Source organism: Macaca nemestrina, chromosome 11, assembly GCF_043159975.1.
Source record: "Macaca nemestrina isolate mMacNem1 chromosome 11, mMacNem.hap1, whole genome shotgun sequence".
NCBI lineage: Eukaryota > Metazoa > Chordata > Mammalia > Primates > Cercopithecidae > Macaca > Macaca nemestrina.
In genome coordinates, this window is record NC_092135.1 from 87,937,284 (window position 1) to 87,951,601 (window position 14,318).

The window sequence follows — 14,318 nt, forward strand, 5'->3', positions numbered from 1 at the left end:
TCATCTGCAAACAGGGACAATTTGACTTCTTCTTTTCCTAACTGAATACCCTTGATTTCTTTCTCTTGCCTGATTGCCCTAGCCAGAACTTCCAACACTATGTTGAATAGGAGTGGTGAGAGAGGGCATCCCTGTCTTGTGCCAGTTTTCAAAGGGAATTTTTCCAGCTTTTGCCCATTCAGTATGATATTGGCTGTGGGTTTGTCATAAATAGCTCTTATTATTTTGAGGTACGTTCCATCAATACCGAATTTATTGAGAGTTTTTAGCATGAAGGGCTGTTGAATTTTGTCAAAAGCCTTTTCTGCATCTATTGAGATAATCATGTGGTTCTTGTCTTTGGTTCTGTTTATATGCTGGATTATGTTTATTGATTTGCAAATGTTGAACCAGCCTTGCATCCCAGGGATGAAGCCCACTTGATCATGGTGGATAAGCTTTTTGATGTGCTGCTGAATCCGGTTTGCCAGTATTTTATTGAGGATTTTTGCATCGATGTTCATCAGGGATATTGGTCTAAAATTCTCTTTTTTTGTTGTGTCTCTGCCAGGCTTTGGTATCAGGATGATGTTGGCCTCATAAAATGAGTTAGGGAGGATTCCCTCTTTTTCTATTGATTGGAATAGTTTCAGAAGGAATGGTACCAACTCCTCCTTGTACCTCTGGTAGAATTCAGCTGTGAATCCATCTGGTCCTGGACTTTTTTTGGTTGGTAGGCTATTAATTATTGCCTCAATTTCAGAGCCTGCTATTGGTCTATTCAGGGATTCAACTTCTTCCTGGTTTAGTCTTGGAAGAGTGTAAGTGTCCAGGAAATTATCCATTTCTTCTAGATTTTCCAGTTTATTTGCGTAGAGGTGTTTATAGTATTGTCTGATGGTAGTTTGTATTTCTGTGGGGTCGGTGGTGATATCCCCTTTATCATTTTTAATTGCGTCGATTTGATTCTTCTCTCTTTTCTTCTTTATTAGTCTTGCTAGTGGTCTGTCAATTTTGTTGATCTTTTCAAAAAACCAACTCCTGGATTCATTGATATTTTGGAGAGTTTTTTGTGTTTCTATCTCCTTCAGTTCTGCTCTGATCTTAGTTATTTCTAGCCTTCTGCTAGCTTTCGAATGTGTTTGCTCTTGCTTCTCCAGTTCTTTTAATTGTGATGTTAGAGTGTCAATTTTAGATGTTTCCTGCTTTCTCTTGTGGGCATTTAGTGCTATAAATTTCCCTCTACACACTGCTTTAAATGTGTCCCAGAGATTCTGGTATGTTGTATCTTTGTTCTCATTGGTTTCAAAGAACATCTTTATTTCTGCCTTCATTTCGTTATGTACCCAGTAGTCATTCAGGAGCAGGTTGTTCAGTTTCCATGTAGTTGAGCGGTTTTGATTGAGTTTCTTAGTCCTGAGTTCTAGTTTGATTGCACTGTGGTCTGAGAGACAGTTTGTTATAATTTCTGTTCTTGTACATTTGCTGAGGAGTGCTTTACTTCCAATTACGTGGTCGATTTTGGAGTAAGTACGATGTGGTGCTGAGAAGAATGTATATTCTGTTGATTTGGGGTGGAGAGTTCTATAGATGTCTTTTAGGTCTGCTTGCTGCAGAGATGAGTTCAATTCCTGGATATCCTTGTTAACTTTCTGTCTCGTTGATCTGTCTAATGTTGACAGTGGGGTGTTAAATCTCCCATTATTATTGTATGGGAGTCTAAGTCTCTTTGTAAGTCTCTAAGGACTTGCTTTATGAATCTGGGTGCTCCTGTATTGGGTGCATATATATTTAGGATAGTTAGCTCTTCCTGTTGAATTGATCCCTTTACCATTATGTAATGGCCTTCTTTGTCTCTTTTGATCTTTGATGGTTTAAAGTCTGTTTTATCAGAGACTAGTATTGCAACCCCCGCTTTTTTTTGTTCTCCATTTGCTTGGTAAATCTTCCTCCATCCCTTTATTTTGAGCCTATGTATGTCTCTGTGTGTGAGATGGGTCTTCTGAATACAGCAGACTGATGGGTCTTGACTCTTTATCCAGTTTGCCAGTCTGTGTCTTTTAATTGGAGCATTTAGTCCATTTACATTTAAGGTTAAGATTGTTATGTGTGAACTTGATCCTGCCATTATGATATTAACTGGTTATTTTGCTCGTTAGTTGATGCAGTTTCTTCCTAGCCTCGATGGTCTTTACATTTTGGCATGTTTTTGCAATGGCTGGTACCGGTTGTTCCTTTCCATGTTGAGTGCTTCCTTCAGGGTCTCTTGTAAGGCAGGCCTAGTGGTGACAAAATCTCTAAGCATTTGCTTATCTGTAAAGGATTTTATTTCTCCTTCACTTATGAAACTTAGTTTGGCTGGATATGAAATTCTGGGTTGAAAATTCTTTTCTTTAAGAATGTTGAATATTGGCCCCCACTCTCTTCTGGCTTGGAGAGTTTCTGCCGAGAGATCTGCTGTTAGTCTGATGGGCTTCCCTTTGTGGGTAACCCGACCTTTGTCTCTGGCTGCCCTTAAGATTTTTTCCTTCATTTCAACTTTGGTGAATCTGGCAATTATGTGTCTTGGAGTTGCTCTTCTCGAGGAGTATCTTTGTGGCGTTCTCTGTATTTCCTGGATTTGAATGTTGGCCTGCCCTACTAGGTTGGGGAAGTTCTCCTGGATGATATCCTCAAGAGTGTTTTCCAACTTGGTTCCATTTTCCCCCTCACTTTCAGGCACCCCAATCAGACGTAGATTTGGTCTTTTTACATAATCCCATACTTCTTGCAGGCTTTGTTCATTTCTTTTTCTTCTTTTTTCTTTTGGTTTCTCTTCTCGCTTCATTTCATTCATTTGATCCTCAATCGCAGATACTCTTTCTTCCAGTTGATTGAGTCGGTTACTGAAGCTTGTGCATTTGTCACGTATTTCTCGTGTCATGGTTTTCATCTCTTTCATTTCGTTTATGACCTTCTCTGCATTAATTACTCTAGCCATCAATTCTTCCCCTTTTTTTTCAAGATTTTTAGTTTCTTTGCACTGGGTACGTAATTCCTCCTTTAGCTCTGAGAAATTTGATGGACTGAAGCCTTCTTCTCTCATCTCGTCAAAGTCATTCTCCGTCCAGCTTTGATCCGTTGCTGGCGATGAGCTGCGCTCCTTTGCCGGGGGAGATGCGCTCTTATTTTTTGGATTTCCAGCTTTTCTGCCCTGCTTTTTCCCCATCTTTGTGGTTTTATCTGCCTCTGGTCTTTGATGATGGTGATGTACTGATGGGGTTTTGGTGTAGGTGTCCTTCCTGTTTGATAGTTTTCCTTCTAACAGTCAGGACCCTCAGCTGTAGGTCTGTTGGAGATTGCTTGAGGTCCACTCCAGACCCTGTTTGCCTGGGTATCAGCAGCAGATGCAGCAGAAGATAGAATATTTCTGAACAGCGAGTGTACCTGTCTGATTCTTGCTTTGGAAGCTTCCTCTCAAGGGTGTACTCCACCCTGTGAGGTGTGGGGTGTCAGACTGCCCCTAGTGGGGGATGTCTCCCAGTTAGGCTACTCAGGGGTCAGGGACCCACTTGAGCAGTGAGTCTGTCCCTTCTCAGATCTCAACCTCCGTGTTGGGAGATCCACTGCTCTCTTCAAAGCTGTCAGACAGAGTCGTTTGCGTCTGCAGAGGTTTCGGCTGTGTTTGTTATTGCCCTGTCCCCAGAGGTGGAGTCTACAGAGACAGGCAGGTTTCCTTGAGCTGCTGTGAGCTCCACCCAGTTTGAGCTTCCCAGCAGCTTTGTTTACCTACTTAAGCCTCAGCAATGGCGGGCGCCCCTCCCCCAGCCTCGCTGCTGCCTTGCCGGTAGATCACAGACTGCTGTGCTAGCAATGAGGGAGGCTCCGTGGGTGTGGGACCCTCCCGGCCAGGTGTGGGATATGATCTCCTGGTGTGCCTGTTTGCTTAAAGCACAGTATTGGGGTGGGAGTTACCCGATTTTCCAGGTGTTGTGTGTCTCAGTTCCCCTGGCTAGGAAAAGGGATTCCCTTCCCCCTTGCGCTTCCCAGGTGAGGCAATGCCTCGCCCTACTTCAGCTCTCGCTGGTCGGGCTGCAGCAGCTGACCAGCACCGATTGTCCGGCACTCCCCAGTGAGATGAACCCAGTACCTCAGTTGAAAATGCAGAAATCACTGGTCTTCTGTGTTGCTCGCGCTGGGAGTTGGAGACTGGAGCTGTTCCTATTCGGCCATCTTGCTCTGCCCTGGAGCTCCATCCCTTCTACTCCTTTTAATCAGGTCTTCATTACCAGTTCCAGTCTTATAGAAGAAAAGGGAGGAACCCATGCCCGTGTTCTTTACATACATACATACCCCCATATAGAATCAGGTTAATGTTTATTCCCAGGGAAGTGGGTGTAGGGGGCCAGGAGAAGGTGGAGGGAGCTCAGATACGGTCTCTACCCAAAAGACTAAATCAGTTATGCCAGACACTGCCAAATACACTGGCTTCACAGCATAGGAGTGCACTTATACTAGTTTATTGGTCTCAGAAATATACTTCAAATAAGACTGCCTTTACCATACAGATAATAGTTTTTATTTTTTTAATATAAAAAATACACCATTCCTGTTTCTAGGAAAAATGATATATAAATCTTATATAAAGCTCTTTAAAACATATATTTTATAGGTCAAAATTATGGTTTAATTTACCTCATAAGTCCCAGGTTCTTGACATTTTAAGGTGCTTTGTGACCTTAAAGTATCAGACTTGGCCGGGCATGGTGGCCCACACCTGTAATCCCAGCACTTTGGGAGGCTGAGGCAGGTGGATCACGAGGTAAGGAGTTCAAGACCAGCCTGGCCAACATAGTGAAACCCTGTGTCTACTCAAAATACAAAAATTAGCCAGGCATGGTGGAGCACGCCTGTAGTCCCAGCTACTCGGGAGGCTGAGGCAGGAGAATCACTTGAATCTGGGAGGTGGAGGTTGCAGTGAGCTGAGATTGTGCCACTGCGCTCCAACCTGGGTGACAAAGTGAGACTCCATCTCAAAGAAAAAAAATTGTATCAGACTCACCGAGTGTATATGTAAAACCACCTTGAAATGCAATGTATTTTCTTACAAATGAATGGCTATTATTCTTGTTACAGAGAATTTTATCAATCTAATGGAAACTGTGAAAACCATATTAAAATACAGTCATGTGCCACATAATGATATTTCAGTCAACAATGAGCAGCATATATAATAGAGGTTCCATAAGATTATAATACATATTTTTACATATTTTAAAATATTGAGATATTTTTAGATATACAAATACTTACCATTGTGTTACAACTGCCTACAGTATTAAGTACAGTAACACACTGCACACGTTTTTAGCCTAGGAGGAATAAGCTATCTCATATAATGTAGGCATGTAGCTTATACCATCTAGGTTTGTGTAAGCACACTCTATGATGTTTGCCCAAAGATGCAATCCCCGATGATACATTTCGCAGGATGTATCCCTGTCATTACCTGACACATGGCTATATATGAATATGTTACTGTTAGAAACACTAAAGGCTAGAATTAATGATTATCTTCATTTTCAATATTGTGATAAAGGAAGAAATGTAAGAAATATTGGAAAAGAAAAAGCAAGAACTATTACTAACAGATAACTGAGTTGTCCTAAACAAAAAATAATCAATTGAAAAACTTTTAGATCTGACCAAATCTAAGATAAATATATACCTTACACTATTAACAGTGATTGCCTCTGGGCAGAGAAGAGAGATGTTGGGGTTGGGGGATAAAGGCTGACAATTACTTTTTAATCACTGTATTTTGATATTGTTTGAACTTTTACCATGAGGATGTATTTGTAATATTAAAAACTAAACTATGTTAACTCTTTACATAACATTTATTTTTAAAATTTTAGCAAAGCACTATGTAAGATGCTTCACTTTGTGTATTCGATATTTTTTATAACTTGGACCCATTATAATACATATGTATTATAATACATATATGTATATACAATACAATATAGAAGAAATCACATTTTACATTATTTTGGATGCTATTATATAGTATTTTACCTGTAGTAAAACTTCTTTCAAAATTGCAGTCAGTCTTCTCAAGCCCTGTTGCTACTTTATCAACCAAGTTTATGGAATATTCTAAATCCTTTGTTGTCATTTTAGCAGTGTTCATAGCATCTTCACCAGAAGTAGATTCCATTTCAAGCACCCAATTTTTTGCTTGTCCATAAGAAGCAAGTCTCATCTGTTCAAGTTTTCTCATGAGATTGCAGCAATTCAATCACATCTTCAGGCTTCATTTCTAATTGCTATTGCTACTTCTCTTGCTGTTTCCACCATATTTGCAGTTATTTCCTCCACTAAAATCTTGAACACCTCAAAGTCAGCCATGAGGGTTGGAATCAACTTCTTCAAACTCCTGTGAATGTTGAGAGTTTGATTTCCTCCTGTGAATCACAAATGTTCTTAATGGCATCTCATCTAGAATAGGAGATTTTCAGTTTACTTTGCCCAGGTCCATCAGAGAAATCATTATCTATGGCAGCTGTAGCCTTCTAAAAGGCTTTTGCTTTTTTTTTTTTTTTTTTTTTGAGATAGGGTCTTGCTCTGTCACCCAGCCTAGAGTGTAGTGATACAATCATAGCTCACTGCAGCCTCGACCTCCCAGGATCAGGCAATTCTCCCACCTCAGCCTCCTAAGTTGCTGGGACTACAGGTCCTTGCCACCATACCCAGTTACTTTTTGTATTTTTTCTACAGACAGGGTTTTGCCATGTTGCCCAGGCTGGTCTCAAACTCCCGGGCTAAAGCCATCCACCCACCTTGGCCTTTCAAAGTGCTGGGACTGCAGTCATGAGCCACCATAGCTGGCTGTAAAATGTATATTTCTTAAATAATAAGACTTGAAAGTCAGAATTCCTTCTTAATCCATGGGCTACAGAATGGATGTTGTATTAATGGGCATGAAAACAACATTAAGTACCTTGTACATCTCCATGAGAGCTCTTTTTTGGGTGACCAGGTGCATTGTCAATGAGCAGTAATATTTTGAAGGAAGTCTTTTTTTTCCTGAGTAGTAGGTCTCAACAGTGGGCCTACTACTTGATAGTATCAAGTATCAACTACTTGTTGATATTGGGAATCTGTTGTTTAGTGTAGCCACCTTCATCAATGATCTTAGCTAGATCTTCTGGATAACTTGTAGCTTCTACATCAGCACCAGCTTCTTCACCTTGTTCTTGTATGTTATGGATATGGCTTCCTTTAAAAAAGAATCATGATCTGACTTATGTTAGTCTCAAACATTTCTTCTGCAGTTTCCTTATCTCTCTCAACTTTCACAGAATTTAAGAGAGTTCTCTGGATTAGGCTTTGGCATAAGGGAGTGTTGTGGCTGGTTTGATCTTCTATCCAGACCACTCAAACTTCCTCCCTATTGCAATAAGGCTGAATCACTTATTACTTTTATGTTCACTGAAGTAGCACTTTTAATTTCCTTCAAGAACTTTTCCTTTGCATTCACAGCTTGGCTAACTGTTTGCCATAAGAGGCATAGCTTTTGGCCTCTCTTGGCTTTAGACATGCCTTCTTTACTAAACTTAATCATTTCTAGCTTTTGATTTAAATTGAGAGACATGCAACTCTTCCTTTCACTTGAACAGTTAAAACTCTTCCTTTCACTTGTAGGGTTCTAAATTGGCCTAGTATTAATATTGTTGCATCTTAGGGTATAGGGAAGCCCAAGGAGGAGAGAGACAGGGAATGGCCAGTTGGTGGAACAGTCAGAACACACACAGTGTTTATCAATTAAGTTTGCTGTCTTATATGGGCCCAAGTTGTAGCATCCCAAAACAATTACAAAAGTAATCTCAATGATCATTGATTATATATCTCCATAACACATATAATAATAATGAAAAAGATTAAAATACTTAGAGAATTACTAAAATGTGACATACAGTCAAAGTGAGCACAGCTATTAGAAAAATGGTGCCCATATCCAGAATCTACAAGGAACTCAAACAAATTAGCAAGGAAAAAACCAACAATCCCATCAAAAAATGGGCCAAGGACATGAATAGAAAATTCTCAAAAGAAAGTACACAAATGGCCAACAAACATACAAAAAAATCCTCAACATCATGAATGATCAGGGAAATGCAAATCAAAACCACAATGTGATACCACCTTACTCCTGCAACGGTGGCCACAATCAGAAAATCAAAAAAATAATAGATGCTGGTGTGGATGTGGTGAAAAGTGAACACTTCTACACTGCTGATGGGAATGTAAACTAGTACAACCACTATGGAAAACAGTGTGGAGATTCCTTAAAGAACTAAAAGTAGAACTACACTTTGATCCAGCAATCCCACTACTGGGTATCTACCCAGAGGAAAAGAAGTCATACAAAAAAGATACTTGAACACACATGTTTATAGAAGTACAATTTGCAATTGCAAAAGTGTGGAATAAGCCCAAAAGCCCATCAATCAGTGAGTGATAAATTGTGGTATATATGTATGTATGTGTGTGTGTGTGTGTATATATGTGTGTGTATATATATGTGTGTGTATAGATGTGTGTGTGTGTATATATATATATATATATGATGGAATACTACTCAGCCATAAAAAGGAATGAATTAATGGCATTTGTAGCAACCTCGATGGGATTGGAGACTATTATTCTAAGTGAAGTAACTCAGGAATGGAAAATCAAATATTGTATGTTCTTACTCATAAGTGGGAGCTGAGCTGTGAGTATGCAAAGACATAAGAATAATACAGTGGACTTTGGGTACTTGTAGGGGAAAGCATGAGAAGGGGGTGAGGGAAAAAAGACTGCAAATTGGGTTCAGTGTGTACTGCTCAGGTGATGGGTGCACCAAAATTTCACAAATCACTAAATAACTTACCCATGTAACCAAATACTATCTGTTCCCCCAAAACCTATGGAAATAAAAAAAGAAAATAAATAAAATTAGTGCCGATAGACTTGCTTGATTCAGGGTTGCAACAAACTTTCAATTTGTTAAAAAAATGCAATATCTTCAAAGGACAATAAAGCAAACTACAAAAAATGAGATATTCCTGAATATAATATTTTGAAATGACACAATTTTAGAAATGAAGAACAGATTAGTGGTCACCAGGAGTTTGGGATGGGAAGAGAAGGCAAGAGGGAATTGGGAGTTGTTATAAAAGGATAGCATGTCTTCTTCTTGTAAAGCAACTATTCTGTATCCTGATTCTGGTGGTGGTTACACAAACTTACACATATGATAAAGAAACTAAATACATACACAAATAAGTAAAGTAAACCTGGGGAAATCTGAATAAGATTAGTAGATTGTATCAATGTCAATACAGTGTGCTGGTTTTGATATTGTACCATGATTTTGCAAGACAGTTCCACCATTAGTGGAACATGCATAGAGATATATTACTTCTTACAATTTTATGTGAATCTATAATTATCTCAGTATAAATTTCGATGAAAAGGATAGCCAAGAAATTAGGAAAAACCAATGCACAGACTCAAGTAGCTCAGCTAATCCCTAAATGAAATAGTAAAGAAAAACCTGCAACTAGAATGGTAAGAGAGCTAAGTATTCATTAAATTGCAGTTTCCTTTTCTGCATAGTAATAGAAGTACTGATACATGGCTTCTCAAATACTCTACATTTTTCAGTCTTCCTTATGGGTAAGTGTGACTTTGTATATAATTTTACCATTATAATGTTTTCAGCTGGGACCTTGTATATTTATAAGCTATCTCCATTTTCTTTCCTCCTCCTATAAACCAAAGCAAGAATATGCCTGTGACCTGGTTTTGACCATGGGTGGCAGAGAAACAAGATAGAAGAAACCTGGGTTCCTGGATAATAACACGGACCATAGCCACCTATCAACCTGGAACAGGGAACCTAGGTTGTCATTTTGAACTATTGTGTTTTTAGCTTTCCTTGTTCTATATCTACAGTTTCCCTGAAGTTGTACACCTAGACACATCAGGGTGTAACTTCAAAACCAAAAAGAAAAGCAAACTGGTAAAGGAGCTACGTTTTTCTGTCAACACAGACTTTGGAATGATATTTTTAATGAGCTAAAATAAAATAACCACAAACCTAAAATTCTACACCTGATGAAAAGAGTCTTCAAAAACAAGGGTGAAATGAAACTATTGGACTAAAATAGAGATTATTACGAGAGAATGTCACAAAAAGAAATTCTCACAGATGTACTTCATTTAGAAGCAAAGTGATCCTATATAAGACTTGAGATGCAAAAAGAAAGCAGCTGTGCACAGTGGTGCACACCTGTAGTCCCAGCTGCTTGGGAGGCTGAGGCAAGAGGATCACTTGAGCCCAGGTGTTCAATGTTATAGTGCACTATAATCACACCTGTGAATAGCCATGGCACTCCAGTCTGGGTAACATAATGAGACCCCATCTTTAAAAAAAAAATAAAATTTTAAAAATGAAAAAGGAACATTGTCTAAAGTCATAATAAAGTTAAATGGTGAAAAAAGATGCAGTTAAAATATTGGAAAGCAATAGCATATAATTTGGAGGAAGCAGATGTTCTGTGTAATTTAGAAAAAAAAGATTTTGATTAACATGAAATGTTGATAAATTTGCATGTTGTTTGGAATATCACAGTTACCACCAGAAGAATAAGGAACAGCGTATTGTAAGTTGAGAGAGAAAAACAGAATGATCAACAGTACTTAATCCAAAGGTAGATAAAGAAAGGAAAGAAAGAAACATAGAACAAGTGGGACAAATATCAAAGATAAAGTGATAGATATAATTTCTGGGTTATAATAAATGTGAATAGATTAAATGATACGGTTAAATATTCTATATTTATTTATTTATTTATTGTAGAGACAGGGTCTTGCCCTCTTGCCCAGTCCGGAGTGCAGTGGCCTGATCACAGCTCACTTTAGCCTCAAATTGCTGGACTCGGGCAATCCTCTTGCCTCAGTCTCTGGAGTAGCTAGGACTACAGACAAGTACGATTATGCCTGGCTAATTTTTAAAATTGTTTTGTAGAGATGGCATCTCACTATATTGCCCAGGCTGGTCTTCACCTCCTGGCCTCAAGTGATCCTCCTGCCTAAGCCTCCAAAAACACTGAGATTATAGACATGAGCCAGTGCGCCTGGGCTAAATGCTGTAGTTAAATATTTTTTTTTACTGTAGTTAAGCAACAAAGATTGGCTGGGATAAACAAAACATAGCTCTGCACTACATACAATAAGCACATCTGAAATACAAGGGTACAGAAAGGTTGAGAGTAGAAGAATGAAAAAAGAAAAATTATGCAAATACAAAGGCCCCCTTCATAAGCCCCCACTCCAAAATCTTTAAGGCAAGAGCATTACTAGGATTGGAAGGTTTCTCTCTAATTTTTAAAATTTCAGTTCACCAGGAAGAGTAAGTTTCTTTTATATACTCTTTTATATACTCTAATCAAGAAAGTTTTTTTATAAAAATAGATGTTTATTATACAAATAATACAAATTTATCATACAAATATTTCCTATAGTGTAATATATATTATAGAAAAAATTAGAAAATACTAATATCCAAATAGGAATTCTTTTTCTGTTATCCAAATACCTGCAGAGTCAAATAGTATGAATGTACTTAAGGCTTTCAAAACATATAACACATGTATCATATACAAATATTTACTATATAGGCAAATATACCATAAAAGCAGTACCAGTTTGCATTTTCACTTTCTTGCCCACATCCAACTATGATCTAAGTGTTTTTTTCCACAAATTCATGTGTCGAAACATGTCACCCCAAGGTGATAGTATGAAGAGTAGGTCCTTTGGGAGGTGGTAAGGTAATGAGGGTGGAGCCTCATGGGGTCCCAGAGAGCTGCCTTGAGCCTTCCATCATGAGTTTATAGTAAGATGACTGCCTCTATGAAGGAAGCAAGCTCTCACCAGACACTGAATCTGCTGGCACCTTGACCTTGGAATTCTTAGCCTCCAGAACTGTGAGAAATTTTTGTTGTTATAAACTATCTGGTTTATGTCATTTTGGTATAGCCCCTTGAACAGACTAAGACACACCCTCTCTACCATTATTAAAAATGATAAAATTTCTTGGGAGGCCGAGGCAGGTGAATCATGAGGCCAGAAGTTCAAGACCAGCCTGGCCAAGATGGTGAAATCCTATCTCTACTAAAAAATACAAAAATTAGCAAGGAATGGTGGTGGGTACCTGTGAGCCCAGCTACTGGGGAGGCTGAGGCAGAAAGTTGCTTGAACCTGGGAAGCAGAGGTTGCGGTGAGCCAAGATCACACCACTGCACTCCAGCCTGGGTGACAGAGTGAGACTCCGTCTCAAAAAAAAAAAAAAAAAAAAAAAGATAAAATTTCATTGAATTAATGTTATAAACATTTTGACCTAAGTTTTAGAATTTTAGGTCCTTCCTTCCCTTCCCCTCCCCTCCCCTCCCCTTTCCTTCTCTTCTCTTTCGTCTCTTTTTCACTTTCTTCTTTCTTTCTTCTTTTTTTTTTGGAGACAGGGTCTCATCTGGTTGCCCAAGCTGGAGTGCAGTGGCACAATCTCAGCTCACTGCAGCCTCAACTTCCCAGGCTCAGGTGATTCTCCCACTTCAGCCTCTCAAGTAGCTGGGACTACAGGTGTGCATACATGGCTAATTTTTTGTACTTTTTATAGAGATGGGGTTTCACCATGTTCCCAGGCTGCTCTTGAACTCCTGAACTCAAGTGATCCACTTGCCTTGGCCTCCCAAAGTGCTGAGATTATAGGCATGAGCCACTGAGCCCAGCCATCAAGGTACTCATTTCTATAGACATATGTAGCATATATCTATAGAAATATGCTACGTGTCTAACATATAACACGATGAATACCTATATATTCCCTCACCCAGCTAAGACATAAAACATTGCTAATGTTGAAACTCTGTGTAATTTTCCTGGATTATATTCCCTTTTCAATCACTTATCTAAGAGTTACCATTATACTGTATTTGATATTTATCATTCCCATATTTTTAGAATATTTTTATTATTTATCTCTTAGCAAAGGATATTATTTTGCAAGTTTTTAAACTTAAGGTAAATGGCATCACAATGTATGTATTCTTCCACAACTTGCCTTTTTTCATCAATACTGTGTTCGAGATATATTTATATTAAAATGTATAACCCTATTTCATTCATTTTTACTACTGAGTAATAGTCCATGATAATTTCATAATCCGTTTTTCTGTTGATAGCAATTTAGCTTATCAAGAACATTGCTATGTTAAACAATAATTCTATCAATATTTTTCCACATATGCCCTTAGGCAAGAGTATCTTTTGGTTAATGAGTGGAAATACTGGTCACAGGATATATGTATTTTCATAGAATGTTGCCACAGTATTTGTAGCAATTGCCATTTATCAGCATATACAAGTTTATTTCTATACATCCTCACCAATACTTAGTATTGTCAGACATTTACAAATTTGTCATTTTGGCAGGCATAAAACAGTATCACCCTATGGATCTGATTTGCATTTTTTGATTACTTATGAGGTTGATCATCTTTTTACTTGTTTATTGGCCATTTGGTTTTCTTCCTTGATAAATTGCTTTTTATTCCACATTAGTATTTCATCTTCAATGGCAGACTGAAAGGCTACTACAAATTTGTTAATTTAATTAGCAAATAGTTACTGAGTGCCTTCTATATGTCAGTCACTGTGCTGAATATATAACATAAGTAACACAGACCACTGTCCTCACCCTAATAGAGCTTACAAAGTGAGTTACTTTTTTTCTTTTTCAGCTTATGATGTTGAAATATAATTGAATGTTTTCCTTTAAACAAACTCAGTTTGATAACCATCACTTTCATTCAAATATTTACCTTTGTCTCCAGGCATCCAGCGGGGTTTCCTAAAGTCATCTCAGACTGATGTTACAATTTCAAATATTGAACGCTGTTATTGAAAAATGATGTTTTTCTAAAAAATGGTGTCTGATATGCCTATTACCACCCAAATAGATAAGCAGTTGATCGCTCAAGTCTGGATTTAGAAGAGAAATTTACTTTAATTTTGGTAGTCACATGTTTCTAAATGATATTTAAAGCTGTAAAACAGGATGTAATTGCTGGAGTGGTGGAGGTAGAAAATAAAAGAGGTCTTGGACTGAATCTTGGGGTACTTTAACATTTTGAAGTTGTGGAGATATGAAAAAAGAGAGTTGACAAGCTAAGGGTTACAGACACACATACACATATATACACAGTCCTTGACTTACAATGATTTGAATTACAAATTTTCAACTTTTG

At 38.1% G+C, this 14,318-nt stretch overlaps 1 long non-coding RNA gene across 2 annotated transcripts; it reads right to left on the bottom strand.

The window, feature by feature from the left end:
- Positions 1–6,003: 6,003 nt before the first annotated feature.
- On the bottom strand, positions 6,004–12,350 carry LOC139356988 (uncharacterized). Of its 2 annotated transcripts, none has more exons than XR_011609591.1 (3): positions 12,227–12,350; positions 8,897–8,930; positions 6,004–6,425 (listed from the first exon to the last, which is right to left on the bottom strand). It is a non-coding gene; the product is annotated as an uncharacterized lncRNA (long non-coding RNA). The 2 variants fall into 2 exon arrangements; XR_011609592.1 differs by lacking the exon at positions 6,004–6,425 and adding an exon at positions 7,117–7,240.
- Positions 12,351–14,318: the final 1,968 nt, after the last annotated feature.